Here is a 23046-nt window from a genome sequence, read left to right on the forward strand (position 1 = left end):
TATTCTCAGTCCAGCAGTGACAGTGAGGTGTTTAAAAACTTCAGCAGCGCTGCTGTGTCTGATCCACTCATACCAGCACAACACACACTAACACACCACCACCATGTCAGTGTCACTGCAGTGCTGAGAATCATCCACCACCTAAATAATACCTGCTCTGTGGTGATCCTGACCATTGAAGAACAGCATGAAAGGGGGTAACAAAGTATGTAGAGAAACAGATGGACTACAGTCAGTAATTGTAGAACTACAAAGTGCTTCTATATGGTAAGTGGAGCTGATAAAATGGACAGTGAGTGTAGAAACAAGGAGGTGGTTTTAATGCTGTTGCTTTGTATAAATGTGTAAATATGTGGAGTGTTTTTTTACCTGGGTGGATTTATTGAGTTGTTTCTGTGTATCTGAATATTAGATCATTAATAATGCAGTCAGCAGAGGTGGGAGACGTCGCCCCTGTGGATCTACAAGATGAAGAATTCCTGAAGAAAATAATTAAAAAGGAAGAAGCTGAAGATGAAGGTTACTACTGTAAGTAGCATACTGTAGTGTGGTTAGTATTGGCATCACTAATCAAGAGACTGGATAATGGATTAGAACCTGTGCTGTTTTTTAACTAGGCTTTATTTGTATATTGGAAAACTAAACCCAAATCCTTACATTTCCCCCAGTTGTTGAGTCTCTTCTTCACATATTGATGGAATTTCAGGTGAAGGATCCATAATCCCTGTGGAACACGTCACCTCTGAGGAACATCTCACCCCAGAGGACCAACAGAATGAAGGTTTTCAAATGAAGCCGGTGAAGAAGGAGGAATTTGAAGATAAAGATGATCTCAGTAAGACATGCGTTCTTAATTTTGAGTGAAATAACATGTTTTATTTTATAAGGAATGTTTGTTTGAATGTTATTGTGACCCTACTACGAATAATAATGAATGTTATTCAGTAATAGTCTGTAATACTGTTAAGGACTGTATTGACCATGCACCTTTACTCTGTAGTTGCTGAATCCCACATTGTCATCAACGTTGTGAAGTCTACCATCATATTAAGAGCTTGTTGTTGTGCGTTGGTTTTAACCTCAGTCTTTGCTCTGGAATTGTAAATCCTCATCATTATATCATAATGTCCTTCATGCCGGATCAATGGTTTGAAGAAGAAGATATCCTTTATTTGTCATAAATACAGATACAGGTGTACAGTACAATGAAATTCTTTCTTCGCATATCCCAGCTTGTTTTGGAAGCTGGGGTCAGAGCGCAGGGTCAGCCAACTTACGGCGCCTCTGGAGCAGACGGGTTAAGGGCCTTGCTCAAGGGCCCAACAGTGGCTGCACAGCAGAGCCTGGATTTGAACCGGCAATCTTCCGGTTGATAGCCCAAAGCTCTACCCACTAGGCTACCACTGTCCCCCAGTGCTTTACCTGTGATGTGGCTCCTGCACTGCTTAAACTTGTTATTGATCGGTGCCATGAGGCCGTTTCCACCCTTACTGACTACTTCTCTTTAGAATATTTTAGTCAGTTTATTAAGCATCCGTGAACAGCACTGGTTCAAGGCCCACAACCCTCAATATTTAGATTGCTATAAATCACGTTTGAAAGGTACTTTGGATGAAAGCAGCTGCTAAATGGCATGGATGTATGTTTTTACAGCTTTATTTATGTGACTAGATCTTTATTCTGCAATTATACAGATCAGGACTATAATTACCTTCCAGTTGTGTCCCACAACTAGGGACCACAGATCAACTTGGCACTGCTATCTTTGAAGTTCTTCAATGCAAAGATCGGAATCGATCGGAAGACCACACAGAATGGTTTTGAATCAATTTGTGACTCCTGCAACTGATTTACTGCTGCCCTCTGGGATGGAGAGAGATCAGGCAGTTCAGTCTAAACTGATCTCTCTCTGCCATGGTCGCTGCCAGAGCTAGATATTGCACCAACTCATAGTCACCGTCTCTGATTCGCTGTCTGACCCCGAAGATCTTTTGCCACCTGGCGATTAATTTTGAGGTGGATGTACAGAGGGGACAAATTTTTTCTATATTGATCAATATCGACAGAGGTGGAAAGAGTACTAAAATATTGTACTCAAGTAAAAGTACTATTACTTTAATGAATTTTTACTTAAGTACGAGTAAAATTACTAGTCTAAAAATCTACTCAAGTAAAAAGTAACTCATTTAAAATGTACTCAGAGTAAACGTTACTTAGTTACTTTTTTATCAGGAGAGGGTGACAAGTGGACATAAATCTCACAATAGTTGATTTTTATTGAAATATAATTAAGCAATAGAACACGAGAGGGAGTGTGTTATCGCGAATAACATCACCGCTGTGATTTGGTCGCAGGCACGAACCGAAGGCGAGTTTTTATACAACAGTTTTTACAAAATAAAGTAAGAAAATAAATCAAAGAAGCCCTGAATTTCATAATAAATATGCTTTAATATTGACAATACCTTCCGCCAAAAAGTAGTTCCACAACCAATATAAAGTTTAACACTATAAAGCAGACATCCCAAGTTGCAAAAACTCATTTCAGGGAGGTAAGAACAAGAAGAAGAAGAAAGCAAGAACCTCCGAAGGGAAAAAAAGAAATAAAAAAACCTCTCGCACACACCAAATTCTATGGATGAAAACAGAACTACTAGGGCTTAACTAACTGTTAGCGTTACAAACACATTAATGTTCCCTACATAGTGCACTAGATTGTGTATCAGATCATGGATATATGTTCCCTACATAGTGCACTAGATAGTGAATTAGACAATTGGTTATGTTCCCTACACAGTGCGCTAGATTGTATATCAGATAACGGATTTAAAACGCGACCGGGGAAAAAAAAGTCGGTGTCGCTGCGTGTGCGTTTGTGTGCATGAAGCTCGTCGTTAATGGCAACGTGTCAGCGGAGTAATACAGTTGTGGTGTGAAAAGCCCGTGCTGTTATCACCAATATCAGCACAGTTAGAACGCTTCTCAACCAATCAGATTGTACGGTCGGAACTAACTGTTGTATAATAGAAAATAACATGTTGATACAACATTTAAAACATTTAGGGATGTGTAATGTGTCATTTTAGTACAGACCATCCCATAAAACTTTTTCAAACTGTATAACCACTAGTGATGGGTCGTTCGTGAACAATCTGATTTTATTGAACGGCTCTTTAAAATGAACGAAAGGAACCGAGTCGTGCCTTTGGTAGTTGTTTTATATGTATATATATATATATAAAAGGAACTGAGCCAAAAGATCCGACTCCCCATCGCAGAATTTACTGCAGCAGTTTCCCAGACGCAATTTTTTTTTTAGCTTTATTTTACTCAGTAACGGATGTTATTTAAAATGTAGCGAATTACAATTCCTAATACCAAACATACTTAAGTAAAAGTAAAATCACTGGTTGTAAAATCTACTTTAAAAAGTACAAGTACACAAAGAACTACTCAATTACAGTAACGCCAGTAAATGTCATTCGTGACTTTCCACCTCTGTATATCGATAATTACAACGATAAAGATTTTGGCAACACTGTCACAGTTTTTAAAGAATAGAAATTAAATAGTACTGTTTTAAAATATGTATCATAAGAACATCGTGTACATGCAACATAGTACACAAATTACACAGAGCAATGCAAATAGTCAAAAAAAAATTGACTTGATACCTTAAGTCACTTTCAGGAGGTTTTTGGAGCGTTTTTTTTATCCACCGTATTAACGGGCATCATGTTTGTAGCGTGGTGCCTTTCCGACGTGGTAACGGCAGAAAAACCCGCCACAACTGACTGTTAACGAGCGACTAACGGCACCGCTAGATGGCTGGATAACAACACTTGAACGCCGTTTTATTACGCTTTCTGTTTGCTATATAAATTGGTAGCGTTTCCCGACTTGGTACTGAACGGCGACATATTTTGCATTTTGGGGTTCACTGTGCTTTGTCGGAATGAAGAAATCCGAACCGCTGGCCTTTCTGGGGAACAAATCAGACGGCTCACCTTCGCCTTCTCGTTTGCTTTCAGGTTCCTCTCCACTGACCATCTTCCTGTAGCTCGCTACTGTTTAAGCGCTATTCCTCGTCTCGTGCAATTCAGCGTGCGGCCTGATTGGCTATTGTGCCGGCTTTATGCCTGACCTACGTCCTGCGTGATCAGGCTGCTTTCTGTGCTTTTTTGCACTAGATAATACGCCCAAAGCTTATCATCGTAATCGAGGAAAAGTTTATCGTGATACATATCGACATCGTTTTATCGCCCAGCTCTAGTGAAAGGACCGTATCTGCTGGTGTATATTGGCCGACTTCTATCCAGTGTATTCCCTGCTTTACCTCGGGTGGCCACATTCATAGTCACAAAAAAGAGGACGTCATACCAGGAACCGGGGGGGCGTGATACTGCAACACACAGAATGAAACCAGAACCCATATAACAGAGTTTTTAACCAATTTAAGCGAAAATTCTATAACAAATGACTGTTTTACTCACCAAGGGTGTGTTGGAGAAGCGAGCTCTCTCTCTACATAGGCAGCATTTTACGTCATCCTGTGCTGCGCTCCCGAGAATGAGGCTGTTCGAAATCCTAGATGCCTTAAAATCCTCACTACTGAGGCATCTTAAAATTTCAGTGTTATTTTGACTCAAGAACGAGTGAGCATCCGACGCTGCCTTAGTGATCAAGGCAATCCCAGCATTCGTTGCGGGTCGGGTGCTCTTCTCTCACAGAAAAATAAACATGGCTGACGGGGCGGACAAACGAATGGAGATATTTTCAAACGTAAATAAAATATTACTGATTTTTAACTTGTATAAACGTGTACCGAGTGTTTTTATTTGCAAGTTCGGACTTGTCAGGAAATTGAACCGTTATCGGTACATGAAGGAAGATGTTATATTGACGTTAGCGTGCTGTGCTACCTCAGTTCATTGGTTTTAATGGCAAGATGCTAAATGTTAAACGCGAAATGCGAAACCCGATGGAATCGCTGTCTAAGTAGCGCGTTCGAATAACCTGCCTTATGAGTCGATGACTTATTAGAATCCTCTCTACTGAGGCAGCTGCCTGTGTAGACAGTAAGACAGCAAGGCGGCTCACTAGGTTTTCGAACACACCCCAAATGTTGTGTCTGCTTTTGATATATTTGGCATTTGGCTGAGTGACTAATTGACTCAGGTAGAGGTGTATGCAGAACAGAGCGAGCGGGCCAAATTCAACCACCCAATCACAGACTAGCATTTAGAGGGCGGACCTTCTGCGAAGAAGGTCCGCCCACAATAGGTAGAGCTATAAGCAGTCCAATGAGGCTGTTGAACCAATGAAATACGAAGCATTTGTTTTGACATGTACCCGAGCCAATGACGGATAATATTGATCAAAAAATTTTTAAGTGTCCGTCCTAGCTTAGCGTGGGCGGAGGACTGGCAGCTGAAAAACCGGACTGTCTGACCTAAAGCCGGACGGCTGGCCACCCTAGCTTTACCACAGCATTAACAGACCTGTCTGGGCCCAGCTACTGCACTCTGGGGATCAGTGAAGTTAAAAGATGGAAGGGTCAGGTGCCCTTGGCATGGGGTGACCCAAACATGCACAGATGGGTCAGCTTTTCCAGTGCCCTCGTGTTGCTTGTAGCAGACTAGTATGACATGCGTAAACGCCTGTATGAAGGTGGGGTCTGTTGACGTTAACTATCAGTTTGTTTGTTATGCTGCAAATGTGTTTTATTGTTCATATATGTTGTTATTATTATTATTATTTTTCTCTTTAGAAGTGAGCAACGATTTCTCATCCTCCTTGTGTCCGCTCTCCTGTACAACCCAGAATCACCTCCACAGGAGCTGCCACGACGACGAGTGTAAGACGCTGGTGGACTTCACAGAGACTCAACATGAGGATCCGACGCCCACCAGAAGCTCCGGTGATCAGCAAACCACCAGCATCGACACGTCTCTCGGTCACACACAGAAAGAAGGAAACGTCTGCTCGATTTGTGGAAAGAGGTTCAGCTCCCAGAGCACTCTCAAAGTACACCAGCGCATTCACACCGGAGAGAAACCGTACCAGTGCGCACAGTGCGGGAAGAGTTTTAATTATCTGAGTAATTTTAAAGCTCACCAGCGCATTCACACTGGGGAGAAGCCCCATCAGTGCTCGGAGTGTGGGAAGAATTTTAATCAGCAGAGCGATCTTAAAAAACACCAGCGCGTTCACACTGGGGAGAAACCGTATCAGTGCTCACAGTGTGGGAAGAGTTTTTATCAACAGAGTGATCTCAGAGTACACCAGCGCATTCACACCGGAGAAAAGCCCTTTCAGTGCTCACAGTGCGGGAAGAGCTTTTATCAGCAAAGCGATCTCAAAAAACACCAGCGCATTCACACTGGTGAGAAACCCTATCAGTGCTCACAGTGTGGGAAGAGCTTCTATCAACAGAGTAATCTCAGAAAACACCAGCGCATTCACACTGAAGAGAAACCGTATCAGTGCTCACAGTGTGGGAAGGGTTTTAAAAAACAAAGTGATCTCAAAATACACCATCGCATTCACACCGGGGAGAAACCGTATCAGTGCTCACAGTGTGGAAAGAGCTTTACCGCCCAGAATAATCTCAAAATACACCAGCGCATTCACACTGGAGAGAAACCGTATCATTGCTCACAGTGTGAGATGAGTTTTAAGCAGCAGAGTAGTCTCAAAATACACCAGCACATTCACACCGGAGAGAAACCCTATCGGTGCCCCCAGTGTGAGAAGAGTTTTAATCAGCAGAGTGATCTCAAAATACACCAGCGCATTCACACTGGGGAGAAACCATATCAGTGTTCCCGGTGTGAGAAGAGTTTTACTAATAAAAGTAATCTAATCATTCATCAGCGCGTTCACACTGGAGAGAAACCGTACCAGTGCTCACAGTGTGGGAAGAGTTTTACTACGCATAATAATCTCAAACAACACCAGCGCATTCATACAGGAGAGAAACCATATCAGTGCTCACAGTGTAGTAAGAGTTTTAATAGACATAATCATCTCAAAATCCACCAGCGCATTCACACTGGAGATAAACCATATCAGTGCTCCCAGTGTGAGAAGAGTTTTACTAACTGGAGTAATCTCATCATTCACCAGCACATTCACACCGGAGAGAAACCGTTTCAGTGCTCACAGTGTGGAAAAAGCTTTACCACTCAGTATAATCTCAAACAACACCAGCGCATTCACACCGGAGATAAACCGTATCATTGCTTAGAGTGTGAGAAGAGCTTCACTAACAAGAGTAAACTCATAATCCATCAGCAGATTCACACCGGAGAGAAACCGCATCAGTGCTCACAGTGTGGAAAGAGTTTTACTACCCACAATAATCTCAAGCAGCACCAGCGCATTCACACAGGAGAGAAACCGTACGAGTGCTCACAGTGTGGGAAGAGTTTCAACAGACACAGTCATCTGAAAATCCACCAGCGCGTTCACACCGAGGAGAAAATATATTGTTGCTTACTGTGTGGGATGATTTTTGATCAGCAAGGTGATCTTACGATACACCAGCGCATTCACACTGTAGAGAAGTCATAGCAGTACGTTAACTAATGGGAAACGAACAGTGAATAAGGATAGATGTGTTTACTGTGTAATGAAAGCAGAATAAATATAGAATAACTCTAGACATCATGTCTCGTAATTAAATCATTATTATAGTGATGATGTTTGGTGTCATGTAAGACTGTATTTCATGCACAATCAATAAAACAGTAAAGTTTTACACTGTTTTAAGTCTTCTGCATTATTGTGTCAGTGAAACAACATGTTTTAAACATAAAATTCTTCAATGTTGTTAAAGAAAATAAAGCAGCTGAAGGACGTGCTGTTGATATGGGGTCGACGTCTGTACAGGAAACGTGACTGCTAGAACTCTGACAAATTCATACCTACACACACACACACACACTTACACACACTCATGCAGTTGTTTTGGTGACATTACATACATGTTCTTATAATTATTATTATACTCTCTCACGGAATAACTTTAAACCCTAGTTATAGTGTTAGAAATGATATTATGCATTATTATCCCTAATAAATACACTGTGTTCCAAATTATTATGCAAAAAGTGTTTAGGAGTGATAAGGTAAGAGTTTTTTTGTTTGTCAGTTAAACTCATTGATCGTGATGTGTGTCAGGGCTCTTTATATCACTGAAAGCAATTGCAGACACCTGTGCTAATTAGTTTGGCAGGTGTGTCCAATTAAAGGCAAGACTACTTAAGAAGGCTGTCCCACATTATTAAGCAGCCTACATTTTCAGCCAAAATGGGAAAGAAAAAGGATGTGTCGGCTGCTGAGAAGCAACAAATTGTGGAGTGTTTAGGTCAAGGCATGACTACAATCAACATTGCCAAGACACTTCATCGTGATCATCGCACAATCAAGAAGTATGTAGCTGATTCAGAGCACACACGTGTGCGTGCTGATAAGGGAAAATTGAGGACTCTTTCCAACAGGCAATTACGTCAGGTTAAAAGAGCAGCTGCAAAAATGCCTCGTCATAGCAGCAGACAAGTTTTTGAAACTGCTGGTGCCTCCAACGTCCCCCGAACAACAAGATGCAGGGTCCTTCAGAGGTTTGCAGCTGTGCGTAAGCCATCCTGTCGACCTCCTCTATCCACTGCACACAAGCAGAAACGGCTCCAGTGGGCCAAACAATACATGAAGACTGACTTCAAAACTGTTTTGTTCACCGATGAGTGCCGTGCAACGCTCGATGGTCCAGATGGATGGAGTGGAGGATGGCTGGTTGATGGACACCCCATGCAAACAAGGCTACGGCGCCAACAAGGAGGAGGTGGAGTAATGTTTTGGGCTGGAATCATGGGGAGAGAGATTGTCGGCCCCTTTAGGATCCCTGAAGGGGTAAAGATGACCTCCATAATGTATGTGGAGTTTCTCAAACAGCACTTCCTGCCATGGTTCAAGAAGAAGAACCGTGCATTCCGCAGCAAGATCATTTTCATGCATGATAATGCACCGTCTCATGCTGCAAAGAACACATCTGCATCTCTGGCTGCTATGGGCATAAAAGGGGACAAACTTATGGTGTGGCCCCCATGCTCCCCTGACCTCAACCCCATTGAGAACCTCTGGAGCATCATCAAAAGGAGTGTCTATGATGGCGGGAGGCAGTTCACATCTAAGCAACAGCTCTGGGAGGGTATTCTGTCCTCATGCAAAACAATTGAAGCAGATACCATCCAAAACCTGACAAATTCAATGGACGAGAGAGTTCAGAAGCTCCTTTCGAACAAGGGGTCCTATGTGCAAATGTAACATCACCTAGAATAAAGTTTTGACTTGAAAACTGTTTGATTTCAGTTTGTAATAACCTGCTAATGCTTATAATTTCACAAATGACCATTTTTTTGTTCTTTATAAAAATGAAAAGGTTGAAAACTCTGCTGTGCATAATAATTTGGAACATGCATTTTGAGTGTTTTATTTTTTTTAAAATATACTGTTATCATTGGCAGTTTGTTCAAAAACCTTTCAATTGTACTCTAATAGTTGATGACTGGAAAATTACAATGACTGCAATTCATATAGATAATTTTGGAAAATCTGAGAAAATATTATTTGCATAATAATTTGGAACACAGTGTATGTACATATAAACTCTATTTATATTGCACACTTATAAAATGTATTGATAATTAAGTTGTTATTATTCACCTAGTAGAGTGTGTTCGTTGTAATAGACTTTGTATGCAAAGCTGTTGACCCGAACTGGTGTTTAGATCTGTCTTGTTATTCAGAGTGAGCTTGTTGCATTTTGTATTAAGTCAAGTCAAACGTATTTGTATAGCGCTTTTTACAATACACATCGTCTCAAGCAGCTTTACAGAATCCAGGACCAACAGACCAAAAACCCCTTTTGAGCCCCTTTATCATTTCGAACTGCTGTTCATCCTTCTCGACTCTGTTCCTCTGCCTGAGTGATCATCCTTAGTGTTCAACCTCTCATACAGCTTGCCATACGCCAGGGGTGCACAACTTCTTTTTACGAAGGCCCGATTTCACACAAACACCTAAACCAGAGGGCCACAAATTTTATCTTTACAGACCTGTCCACATGAATTTGTAATACAGTCAGGGCTGGGTGATATTGAATTTTTTTTTTTTCAAATTTATTATCAATTCTTGATTACTATTGTGATTTTTTTTTGTTTTTGTATAATGCAATTGAAAAATTTTAATTTAAAAGACTGCAAATATGCAAAAACAGTAACAGCACCACCTATAATTATCCTTTTAAGGGACTCAAACTTTATAACAATAACAATATAATAATAATGAACAATAATGTAAACAAATAGAAATCTTAATTAGCTACATTTTTTATATAAAAAGCTCACAAACAACTTTAAATAATGTGCAGCATAAGAAAAGTGCAAAACCACAAATTGTTCTTTACAGGTTTTTTAAAAGGAACTCGAGCCTGCTTACTGTTTCCACCATATAAGTGAGTCTGTATCAGTATCTACTCTGGGGGACATTCAGTAATCACTCAGCTCAGCTTTCATTTTGTCCTCTTGTGACTGGGGGGTGGATGGTAGTGGCACGGTCTGCTTCTAACAATATGGACTACAATTTCCATGCTCCCACGGACTCTCACGTGACTCTCACATGTCCTGGGTCAGCCAATCCTGATCGGTCCGTCTCCGGAGTTTTGATTCAGTTCAGCTGTGTTCGGTTCCATGCGCATCTTATTGAAACTCTTCTGTTTGAGTCTCGTTGTGAAGTTTTGCTGATCGTGTTTGCGTCCTTATTTCTGAATCTAACCGTTACCGTGTATAATCTTTGCTGTCTTCCGTTTGCTGCCTGTCTGTTTTTCCTCTGGTTTTGGACTCTGCCTGATTTTGTACCCAGTTTTGCCCTTTTTATATTAAACTTTCCCTGATTTATATTCCGCGAGCGTCTGCTCAATTTCTGCCTCGTGACATGTTGGTATTTTATAGTATTTCAATTAAAATATAAAGTATGTAAACAATCGCGATTGTCACATTTCTAACATCGGGTGAAAACGTTCATTCAAATTAACCGAATTAATCGTGAAAATCGCCCAGCCCTAAATACAGTTACATAAAATCAGGTACTTAGAAGAAATGTCTTGGTCAGTGGGAGATATTGATGAGATTAATGTGGTCGCAAGCACACCAGACATGAGAAAATACCTGTATGTCCATTCAGGGTTAAATTTTATATGCTCGAGATCCACTTTTCTTTTTTTACTCGTACTTGGTTTGGACAAACACATGGTACCGCTGAGGTAACTTGTATTTACATAATTTACTTTTCAGTCGCAATTTCATGGAATTAGCCGGTGAATTAAAAGTGACAGCATCATTTATTTAAAAATGCATCAGCACTTCATTTGGCGGGCCGGATCGAGAGTTTTGCCGGGCCGTATGTTGTGCACCACTGCCATACGCCTTTTCCTTTGCCTACGCCACTTCTCTTAGTCCCTGCCATCATAGAGTTCTTGCTAACCATAATAAATGTATCCTTTAGCCTTGGTTATTAACCAAAATCCTTTACCAAGTAAGTAAAAAACTAATAATATTTTATGTATTTATAGATTGTAGATAATATAATTTGATAATATAAGATAATATAATAAAACTGTGAGAAGTTTCTTCAACTTATTTCAAAAAACACAGAGGTATTACATGCCAGGTCCAGGGCCGCAAGGGAAACGTTGTTTATCCTGGAACTAAACCTTAATGCTTTCTCTGTGACACCAGGCTCAGTTTAAAAAATACAACGCATTTAGATCTCTCCTAGAGTAAGAGGACTAACCAGTAGCACTAATTACCTACACTGATCAGCCATAACATTAAAACCTCCTCCTTGTTTCTACACTCACTGTCCATTTTATCAGCTCCACTTACCATATAGAAGCACTTTGTAGTTCTACAATTACTGACTGTAGTCCATCTGTTTCTCTACATGCTTTGTTACCCCCCTTTCATGCTGTTCTTTAATGGTCAGGACCCCCACAGAGCAGGTATTATTTAGGTGGTGGATCATTCTCAGCACTGCAGTGACACTGACATGGTGGTGGTGTGTTAGTGTGTGTTGGGCTGGTATGTTGTCTGGTACCTCACTGTCACTGCTGGACTGAGAATCGTCCACCAACCAGATATATCCAGCCAACAGCGCCCCGTGGGCAGCGTCCTGTGACCACTGATGAGCGATCGTCTCTGACTTCACATCTACAAGGTGGACCAACTAGGTAGGAGTGTCTAACAACTCCAGTGAGTGGACACGGTATTTAAAAACTCCAGCAGCGCTGCTGTGTCTGATCTACTCATACCAGCACAACACACACTAACACCACCAGTCAGTGTCACTGCAGTGCTGAGAATGATCCACCACCTAAATAATACCTGCTCTGTGGGGGTCCTGACCATTGAAGAACAGGGTGAAACAGATGGACTACAGTTAGTAATTGTGGAACTACAAAGTGCTTCTATATGGTAAGGAGCTGATAAAATAGACAGTGTGTGTAGAAACAAGGAGGTGGTTTTAATGTTATGGCTGATCAGTGTATACAGTTTACTCCCCTTCCACATAACGTGTGATGTTCATGGCACTTTTAGACAATGGTGTGATTTCTTTAGTCTTGTGTATTATGTTCGAAACTGCTTCATCCTCCAGTGCAGCAGGTGGATTGAATGCAGCTCCTCATCTCCTTACAACCTGATAATAAACCACAGAGGAAGAAAAAGAAACGGCCCCAGTAACAGCTGATGTTTATACTGAAGTGAATCATCTGTAAGTAACATCGGTGTATTTATTTATTATATTTTAATTATTAACGACATTTTTATCAATGATAAAACTAGAGTTCTTTAAAAAATATTACTCTGAGGGTTTGAGGTGCTTTAACTCTTCTCATTTAAACACACATACTGCTATCTGCTCCTCTAACTGTTAGCATTGAACATGACTCAGTACTGATGAACCGATTCGTTTGAACCGATCCAGCAAAATGAATCTATTGATCAGAACTGATGCAGATTTTTCATTATTAAATATGAACAGTTTTATAGAAACACATCAAGTTCTTTTAGCTTTGCATACAGGTTGGTTTTACAGTTTTATAGAAACACGTTTGTATGTTAAGTTAGGCTGCACCTAACAATTATTTTTTTGATTAATCGATTAATCTAATATCTAATATACAGTTGACCCTTGACTTACGAATGTAATTGGTTCTGAAGGGCTGTTTGTTCTTAAGTTAAAATGTTCGTTAGTTAAACCTATTTTTCCCCATAAGAAATAATGTAAATAGAATTAATCCGTGCCGGACCTCCCAAACCCCCCCTTACCTAACCTCTCTAATGTCTTAAATACTCTTTTTTTGTTATAAATACACGTATATTATCCCTTAAATCTCATAAATCTTAAATTATAGAATAGACATTCCTGTAATAAACAATAATAAACAATAATACACAGTAGTACTGTACATAAAACAACACACATCACATTTCAGTACAGTACGTGTGCTGTATCATACACCATAATACATTTCCTTCTTTTATATAAAATGTATCTACCAGAAACAACAATAACTCTCATATTTCTCTATTATTTCCTTCTTTATTTCAGTAGTGTTGTATTTTGTAGGTGTAATAGGCTCTATGCACGCAAGCTCTGTGACGCGTTTCCGTTTAGAGTTAGTCGGGCAGTCTAGCTTCCGGTTTATGAGAACGCCCGGTGAAGTTCAAAACAAGTAGCATACAGCTACTTGTAAATACAATGAGTAAAAAAGTTTTCCGTTTTCAAAAACAAGAACGAGGTGGATCGGAACATTGTTCTGTTCCACTGTGTTCTGTGTCAGCAAGGTATAACTCTGTTGTGAGTTTCCATTCGTTTCCGCTGGAAGAAAATATCAGAAAAAAATGGCTAGTCAACATCAAGAGGGATCATTTCCAAATCACCAAAAACACAAAGGTCTGTAGTGTCCATTTTACTGGCGAAGATTTTGAAGAGGGAACACAGAGGAGACGCTTGAAAAAAGGTGCTGTTCCCACCTTGTTTCAGTGGAACCAGTATGGGGAAGTACAGCCGAGACGAAGTGTGTGGGAGCGGCGTGAGAGGCCAGTGTCCCCTGACTCGGACACAGAGGAACATGGCATGGATCATGGTTTTGAGTCGACTTGCCATGACTATTGTTCAGTTCCTGAAGCTGCAGCTCTGGATTTGGCGCTAATTAAAAACGAGGAGCTTACAAAGGAGGTAGAAGAGCTACGTCAACAACTGGAGCAGTCAAAATTACAAAACCGATTTGGTCTTCAGCGATTTGCAGGGTCTGATGAGGACATTCGGTTCTACACAAGGTAAGATATTATTCATGTGACAAGTCATATTTCCATAATTCAAATACAGATAGCCTAAACACAGCGTGTACATGTGAGGCCATTTAGGGCGATATTACGAAAACTCGTGAACATTTACATGCTGTATTTTTACAAAACTGAAACACCTGCACACATAGCCACTAGTTGTGCTTTGTATTTGGTTGTACTATTTTAAGAGGCTCTTAATTTTATTTTAAGAGCCACTTAAATTAGTTGAATAAGTTGAATAATGGGGAGAATAATGGGAAGTCATATACAGTAGAAGAGGGGAGGTGTTTTGTTTTAGTGGAAAACACCACAATTGTTTTACAAAAAACAAAAAAAAACTTCCCAAAAAGTGTCAACTGTTTAACTTTAAGTAATTAACTACAAACAATTAAAGATTAAAGTTAAATTTTCTTTTATTGTATGTGTTTATATGTATCCTAATTAAGACCTACTATCTTTGCAGGTTTGCAACCTACAAACACCTGATGGCCTTCTGGGACCTGATTGAACCTGCAACACATCAAATGATACGGGTCACCAGTTCCAAAGTGACGAATGAGACAGGAGCAACTCGAAAACAGACTCAAATCCTACCTACAGTTGATGAATTTTTCATGTTTATGATGCATCTTGCTTTGGGACTCAAACAAAGAGACCTGGCTCATCGCTTTCATGTACATCAGTCCACTGTGAGCCGCATCATAACATCCTGGGCCAACTTCCTTTATTTTCTCTTGGGTTCGGTCTGCATTTGGATGCAGAGAGAGAGAATACAAGCCCACCTGCCAGAGGAGTTTGTGATTTTTCAGGACACCCAGGTTATCCTGGATTGTACAGAGCTTCGCTGCCAAACACCATCATCCCTGCTGTTGCAGAGTGAGGTCTTTTCCAACTACAAGTCTCACTGCACCTTTAAAGCCTTGATAGGAATGGCACCCCATGGTGCGATTACTTTTGTGTCTGGACTCTATTCTGGGTCTATTAGTGATAGAGAGCTGTTCAGACAGTCAGGAATTATACCTCTTCTTACTCCTGACATGGCCATTATGGTGGATAAGGGCTTCCTGGTAGATGATCTTGTACCATGTAAGATCCATCGGCCAGTGTTCCTGTCAAAACGCACACAAATGTCTGCACATGAAGTAAAACACACACAGTCAGTTGCCAGGCTCAGGGTACATGTTGAACGCTGCATCCGACGGGTAAAAGAGCACAAGTTATTCGATACAGTGATCCCTATGTCCATTTCTGGGAGCATAAACCAGCTGTTTACCGTGTCATGCCTTCTTGTGAACTATCAGAATGGACCACTTGTCAAGGCATGGAGCTAAACATTCGTTTTGTCTGGATTTTTTTTTAACAAGAATGTGCACATTTAAATATTGTAAATATGTATTATAGTTTGTACTATTTTTTTTTTCATACCTTATATCTACACTTATTGTCCATTCTAGTTCCACTGACCATATAGGGTCACTTTGTAGTTGTAGAATTACAGCTCAAAGTTCATCTGTATACTTTGTTCACCCTGTTCTTCAATGATCAGGACCCCCACAGAGCAGGTGGATCATTCTCAGCACTGCAGTGACACTGACATGACATGGTGGTGGTGTGTTAGTGTGTGTTGTGCTGGTATGAGTGGATAAGACACAGCAGCGCTGTCACTGCTGGACTGAGAATAGTCCACCAACCAAAAATATCCAGCCAACAGCACCCCGTGGGCAGTGTCCTGTGACCACTGATGAAGGTCTAGAAGATGACCGACTCAAACTGCAGCAATAGATGAGCAATCGTCTCTGACTTTACATCTACAAGGTGGACCGACTAGGTAGGAGTGTCTAATAGAGTGGACAGTGAGTGGACACAGTACTTAAAAACTCCAGCAGCGCTGCTGTGTCTGATCCACTCATACCAGCACAACACACACTAACACACCACCACCATGTCATGTCAGTGTCACTGCAGTGCTGAGAATGATCCACCTACTCTGTGGGGGTCCTGATCATTGAAGAACAGGGTGAATAAAGAATACAGATGAACTTTGATCTGTAATTTTAATCTTTTTACATTTAACTTTCAATGGAAGTCAGTTGTTTTCCTTCTTTTGTAAAGCGTATATACATTTGATACCTCATTATTGACAGCTTGACTGATGAATTTCTGTGATAACTTCAAGTCTTGATAACCTGCTATAATAAACTTAAGAATCAAAAGAATCAAAGTTCCTTCTTGGATTTGCAACAAATATGTGTATTGAGAAGAAAGACATGTAAACACTAACATCAAATTAATCCATTGACAGCAAAATTTAAAGGTCTGACATACAACATTTGATAATAAATAAAATATTATTAATTATTAACAAATTATTATTATTATTATTATTAAACTTATTAATATACACTGCCTGGCCAAAAAAAGGTGGATAATTACTGCATTATGTTTCAGCTGGTAACAAGTTATTTAACCCTAACTGATGCAGTGAGTAGCTTCTCAATTATTAAAAATTAATGCAACTCTGGACAGAAATAAATGTTGTGACATTGCAGAAGCTTGTGGAAACGATGCCACAGCGAATGCGTGCCGTTATCAAAGCTAAAGGCGGTCCAACCAAATATTAGAGTGTGTGACCTTTTTTTTGGCCAGGCAGTGTATAAACCAACACAACTGCTTACACACAAACAAATGTAATGACTTACTGCAAACATTTTATAATGTAGTGGTAAAAGAAAAAATGATCTGCTCTGTGTCTAATGGTTTGTATTATTTCTAGATTTTTGTAAATTCGCTCAACTAGTATGTCCTCCTGAGCACACACAACAAAATCACACCATTCTAATCCTGTCAAGAGGATCTGTCCCTGAACTTGCCAATAATACTTGTGCTGTCTGTGAAGTTTCAAAACACCGCTCGATATTTTCAGATAGGGACAGTCCACATAGCTCTGAACATTAGGGCATTTGACTTCCAAGAGCCCAAATGGTGGATTCTCAGAGGGATCAAAGATTACACCATCAGGAGAGCAACCGAGCCATGGAGCATCAGGGTGAATAACAAACCCACACGGTGAGTAGTTCACATTTTTCAGGCTGCAGTACTCTCTAATTGCTACTGGCTCCATATTGATTCCTCTCTTCATCTGCTTGGTCTGGACAGTTCCACGGTAGATTCTCTCTGCCAAATGTTCAGCTGATGTATGTCCACGAACATGGCATGCCTCATAGAAACGAGTGGATGTTACTCTAATTTTTCTCAAATAATGCCATTCTTGGCATGAACTTTGCCCCTGCGTTGCAGCTTCAATCCTGTGGGCCATGCTGAATGAGAGTTCCAGAGACTTAAAATACAGTTGTTCCTTTTCTGAGAAGACATAGGCACATATTGATGGCTCTAGCCTATAATTTTGGATTGGAAGGGGCGGCTGAGTGGGGGCACCTGGGATGTTAATGATTTCTCTCATTGCTGGTGGCTTATGCTGGAATGAGAGAACACTTCCTGCCTGTACAGGGCCAAATGCAGATTCAACTAATGGTACTGCAGCTGACATGCCCATTGTTGTAACTAAAGGTGCAACTAAAGGACTAAAGTCCTTGTAGACTTCTGACACTCTTAGCATGGCAACATTGGGCATTTCTCCATCCAGCGCTTTGTAAAGCGAACTTCTGAAAAACATTAAAAGCAAAAAATTAAAAAAAATAAATAAAATCACTATATTACATTACTATCAAAACTGCTTAAATAGAAAACACATGGATTAAAGGTAATCCAACCTCACACAGTCAGCAGTTGAATTCCTTGGTTTGCGAACCTCCATTTCTCCAACTGGACCTGGCTTCACACCCTGATAGTGGAAACACATTTGGCATTGTTTTATGATGGCTACACCAGGATGTACAAACAGATGTAAAACTGGCATTTTAGGTGACTTACCAGTGTTCTTGGTTTATGCCAAAGCTGCTCGGTGTCTGTGCAGCTGTGGACTGGGGGTACAGCAGGAATATTTAACTGAGAGTAGTGCGCAGTCTGATAAAGAAGGGCAACCAGATGGTTGCAAAGGGCACTTCCTGCCACACAGGAGCAATGGGTGCTCACCAAAACGACGGGGTTTGAGTGTTTTAACACCATCTATGGAGAAATAATTGTTTACATAAGAAATGTTCACAAAACAAAATTGAAAACTAAAATAAGAGACTTTAAGTCTCACAAATAGAGTGCACCCTACAACTTTCTATGTTCTAATGATGTTCAAAGTGAAAACAACAAGATATATACATACATACATACATACGTATGTGTGTGTGTGTGTGTAGAGAGAGAGAGAGAGTGAGACATAGAGATATATAGATAGATAGAGACAGTTAGAGCTTGCCTAACCAGTACCCTAACCAATGACCCTACTCTCAAGTTATGTGGCTTTTCACTTTTCCTCATCGATCTATGACAAACTGCCCTCACGCTGACCTCTCCTGTCACCTTGTTTTTCATTGACACTGTGCAGGGGGAAGATGCATAAAAATACATTATAAATAGTATGCTTCTCACACAGTAGCTAACTAAAACATAAATCTCAATACTGGTAGATGTAGTGTTAGCTAGTCTACCTAAACAAAACCACTAACCAGTTTACAACTAGCCTACTTGCATGGCTACGAGAAAATGTTTGCTAACGTACTTACCTTCGTAGTTGTCAATGTAGCTGGAGATGTACATTTTAAATCCTTTTTCCCGCTTGCTAGAAGGTGCAGTACAAACCATTTTTACAAGTCGGTCTACGTCGTTTACAGTCAGACGAGGTAAGTCTTGAAGACAGCGAGTGTAAAAGAGAGCCATGGCTAACGTGATCCGTTTGTTGACAATCGGTGTATGAATACCGGAAGTTGATCTGCCAGTATACGAGAACCCGGAAGAAAGGCGTGCATAGAGCCTATTGCACTAAAGAAAGAATACTTTACTGAGCCGAATTCCTTCTTCTCTCTCACTCACTGTCCCCTCTGTCTGCTACACAGTGACACCTACTGGCAGGAGTAATTATACAACAACAAATGCTCTGCGCTCTCTGCACCTTATTTGGGGTCATTTTAATATTGAAAACACCGGAAAAACACAGTACGCTGTTCGAATGTTCACTCACTGTGTATATATATATATATAGAGAGAGAGACGCTCGGAGTCAACCTGTTCGTGACATCACGTGTTTCGCCAATTTCGGTTCGTAACCCGAAATGTTCGTATGGTAAATTGTTCGTAACTCAAGGGTCAACTGTATTTATTTTTCTAAAGGGGGCTCTGTGTGTGTGTGTATGTGTGTGCGCTCCAATAAAATAATTTACCCAAAATAATAATGGCATGTTTATGTTTAATAATGTTTCAATATTTTCTCTGATATGCACTTCAGGGCTTTATTCTGCAAAAATCTTTACTGTGATGTGAAACATAAAATCTATAAAATTAAAGCACAAGCTTGTAAAATTCAGGTAAAGAAATATTCTGCAATATATTTAACGAGAACAGTGTAAATGATAAGTACCACCAGTCTAAAATAAAATAGTTTTACAGTAAAAATGTCTTGACGATCATCTGGAGGATGGTGTGAGAAAGCTCAGCAGCCGTCTGGGGTGAGCATGGTTTCTTTTGTGGAAAAAAACTCCTCCACACTTCTTTGCTTGACCATTAAAAGAGGAACATAAAGCAGATCAGAATTACAGTGATGGGGGCATCATCACTACTGTGTTGTCAGATATCTCATCAGAAAAACACTAGACCTCAAATTTAAATAGCTGTGACGGTTTTATTTATCACTGTATGTCACAGCAACTCTTTACCTGAAATATAGAATCAACATTCTACTTAAAAACTAGACTTAAAACTTAAACTGGTTTTAATTGGGAATTACTTCAATCTGGTGTAATATGTAGTTACGGTAATCACTGGTAAATGTATTTATACATCAATTAAGTGCAAATAAATAAATAAAACGATTTACAGGCTGTAGTGACGGGATGTAATGTTAGTTTAAACTTTTCTCTTCCTCCAACACGCCATTAAAGTAAACAGAAAAATATAAAACGACCGAATAACAATCTCACATAACGCCCGGTGCTACATTACATTACCATTATCACCTTAGCTACATGTGTTAATAACCCTAATATACACTGCTAAGAAGTACATGTAAACAAAACTTACCGTCAGTGCTTGTAACTTCCATTGTGTTCATTTGTATTCCTGAGTAAGGTAAGCCTCTGGTTGAAGTATATTCTTTGCTGTAACTTGTTTTAGAATCTATCTTTGTAACTTTGACTATTAACTTGCTTAACTGTGCTAGAATTTAACTATTTGTAGAAGCTAGTATGTTGCTGCATTAATCTGTGTTTTGCTGATTGGTTAAAGTGGTTCCAGGTGTCTATTGTTAGAGGCCTAGGTGTGAATTGAGGGGCAGGGCTAAGCTTAGTATAAAATTAAATCTCCGGTCTTTACTGTCACCAGGTTTTAATGTCTGTCTGAACTGTTTAATCTATCTAACTTTTACTACTAATCTTAACTAAACTAACTTTGGGTAAGTACTATCAGTCTCTGACATTGTTTCATTTACCAAACTTTTCTCAGCATGTGCTACTCAATTATTCCTGTGCTCATATCTCACAGACCCTGCAGACATCAGAAGTCACATTACAGGAACAGCAACGCCAGCAACCTCATCTACCCCCAACTGTTGCAACAGACTCAAATAGTGGTGGTAGGTGGGGTCTGGAACTGTCAATCAGCCGTCCATAAAGCTGACTTCATCTCAGCTTTTGCACTTTCTCACAGCCTTGACTTCCTGGCACTGACTGAGATATGGATCACCACCGAGAACTCAGCAACACCAGCAGCCTTATCCTCTGCCTACACCTTCTCTCATACACCGAGAGGATCTGGTAGGGGCGGTGGTACAGGTTTGCTCTTGACCAGGAAATGGCACTTCACTACTGTGAATGTTTCTCACCTTAACATTTCATCTTTTGAATTTCATGCTATTACTGTTACTTTTCCAATTACTCTTCATATCATTGTCATCTACAGACCACCAGGCTCATTGGGAGACTTCATAGAAGAGCTGGATGTTCTTCTGAGTTTCTTCCCTTCAGATGGAACTCCTCTGACTCTTCTTGGTGACTTTAATCTCCCTACACTTCAGTCCTCCTGTCTTCTTCCTCTTCTTTCATCTTTCGACCTCCTCTTTAACCACAGCCCTCCGACACACAAAGGAGGCAATCTTCTGGACCTGGTCTTCAGCCGTCTAGCTTCTGTTCTGTGGCTCACCGTCACCCCACTTCACCCCACTTCACCTTTCCGACCATCACTTTATGTCCTTCTCTCTCCATCTCCCAACTCTTTCTACCTCCAACCACTCTTACACCCTTAAAATGCTGACGATACACAACTTTATCTCTCTGTAAAGAGAAATGACTTCAGTAGATTAGAGAGTCTAACTGAATGTATTCATGCAATAAAGGATTGGATGAGCTGTAATTTCCTTAAATTGAATGAGGGAAAAACTGAAGTATTGGTTCTGGGCCCCCAATATGTTGCCGACGACCTTAAGAAGGGACTTGGGTCGTTGGCTATACAGTCAAATCCTTACCCCAGAAATCTTGGTGTTATTTTTGATTCTGAGCTGAGTTTCTCAATGCATGTAACAAAGCTGGTACAGGCTGGTTATTTTCAATTGAGAAATATTGCTAAGATCAGAAAAATGCTCTCCTTCCAGGATACAGAATGGATTATTCATGCTTTTGTATCATCACGTCTAGATTACTGTAATGCTCTCTTTACTTGTCTGAGTCAAGGGGAAATGGCACGGCTGCAATTGGTCCAAAATGCAGCCGCCCGAGTACTCACTAGGACTAAAAGACGGGAGCATATTACCCCCATACTGGCATCGCTGCACTGGTTGCCTGTTGCTTTTAGAGTTCAGTTTCAAATCTTGGTTTAAACATTCCAGGCGGTGCATGGTGATGGACCAGAATATATTTCTGACCTTTTAGTGCCGTATTCCGGTGCCAGGGCTCTGAGGTCCTCCAGTCAGGGGCTTTTAGTTGTCCCTAGGACAAAGCGGAAACGGAAGGGATGCGTATGCTCCTAAGTTGTGGAATACCCTGCCCGTGGATATTAGACTTTCTGGGTCAAAGGAGATTTTTAAAAAAAGGCTTAAGACATATTTTTATACCTTGGCCTTTGAGAATGGACTCTAGATGACGTTTCCTGTTTTATGGTTTATTAGATGAAGCTGCACTGTTTGGATAATTTATGTCTGTTTTTATTTCACCCATGGATATATCTGGGTTGCTTTACTGGTTTTATATGTGTTTTATATGTGTTTTATTTCTTTTATTCATATCATATCTCATTGATCTTATTGATTGTGAAGCACTTTGTAGCATTGCCTTAAAAAAGTGCTATATAAATAAAGGTTTACTTACTTACTTACTTACTTAAAACACGCCCTAATCTTCACTCTTTATCTTCCTCCTTGCAGCAGCAGAAGAGAATTAAGGGCAGCTGAGAGAAAGTGGAGGAACTCTAAGCTCGGTGTTGATCTCCACTCCTACCACGATCTGCTGTCCAGGTTCTCATCCGGCGTGACTGCTGCAAA

At 40.3% G+C, this 23046-nt stretch overlaps 1 pseudogene; it reads left to right on the plus strand.

The window, feature by feature from the left end:
• Window positions 1-23046, plus strand: part of LOC134336162 (uncharacterized) — a 79612-nt pseudogene that overhangs the window by 769 nt on the left and 55797 nt on the right.

This window comes from Trichomycterus rosablanca, chromosome 2, assembly GCF_030014385.1.
Source record: "Trichomycterus rosablanca isolate fTriRos1 chromosome 2, fTriRos1.hap1, whole genome shotgun sequence".
Lineage (NCBI taxonomy): Eukaryota > Metazoa > Chordata > Actinopteri > Siluriformes > Trichomycteridae > Trichomycterus > Trichomycterus rosablanca.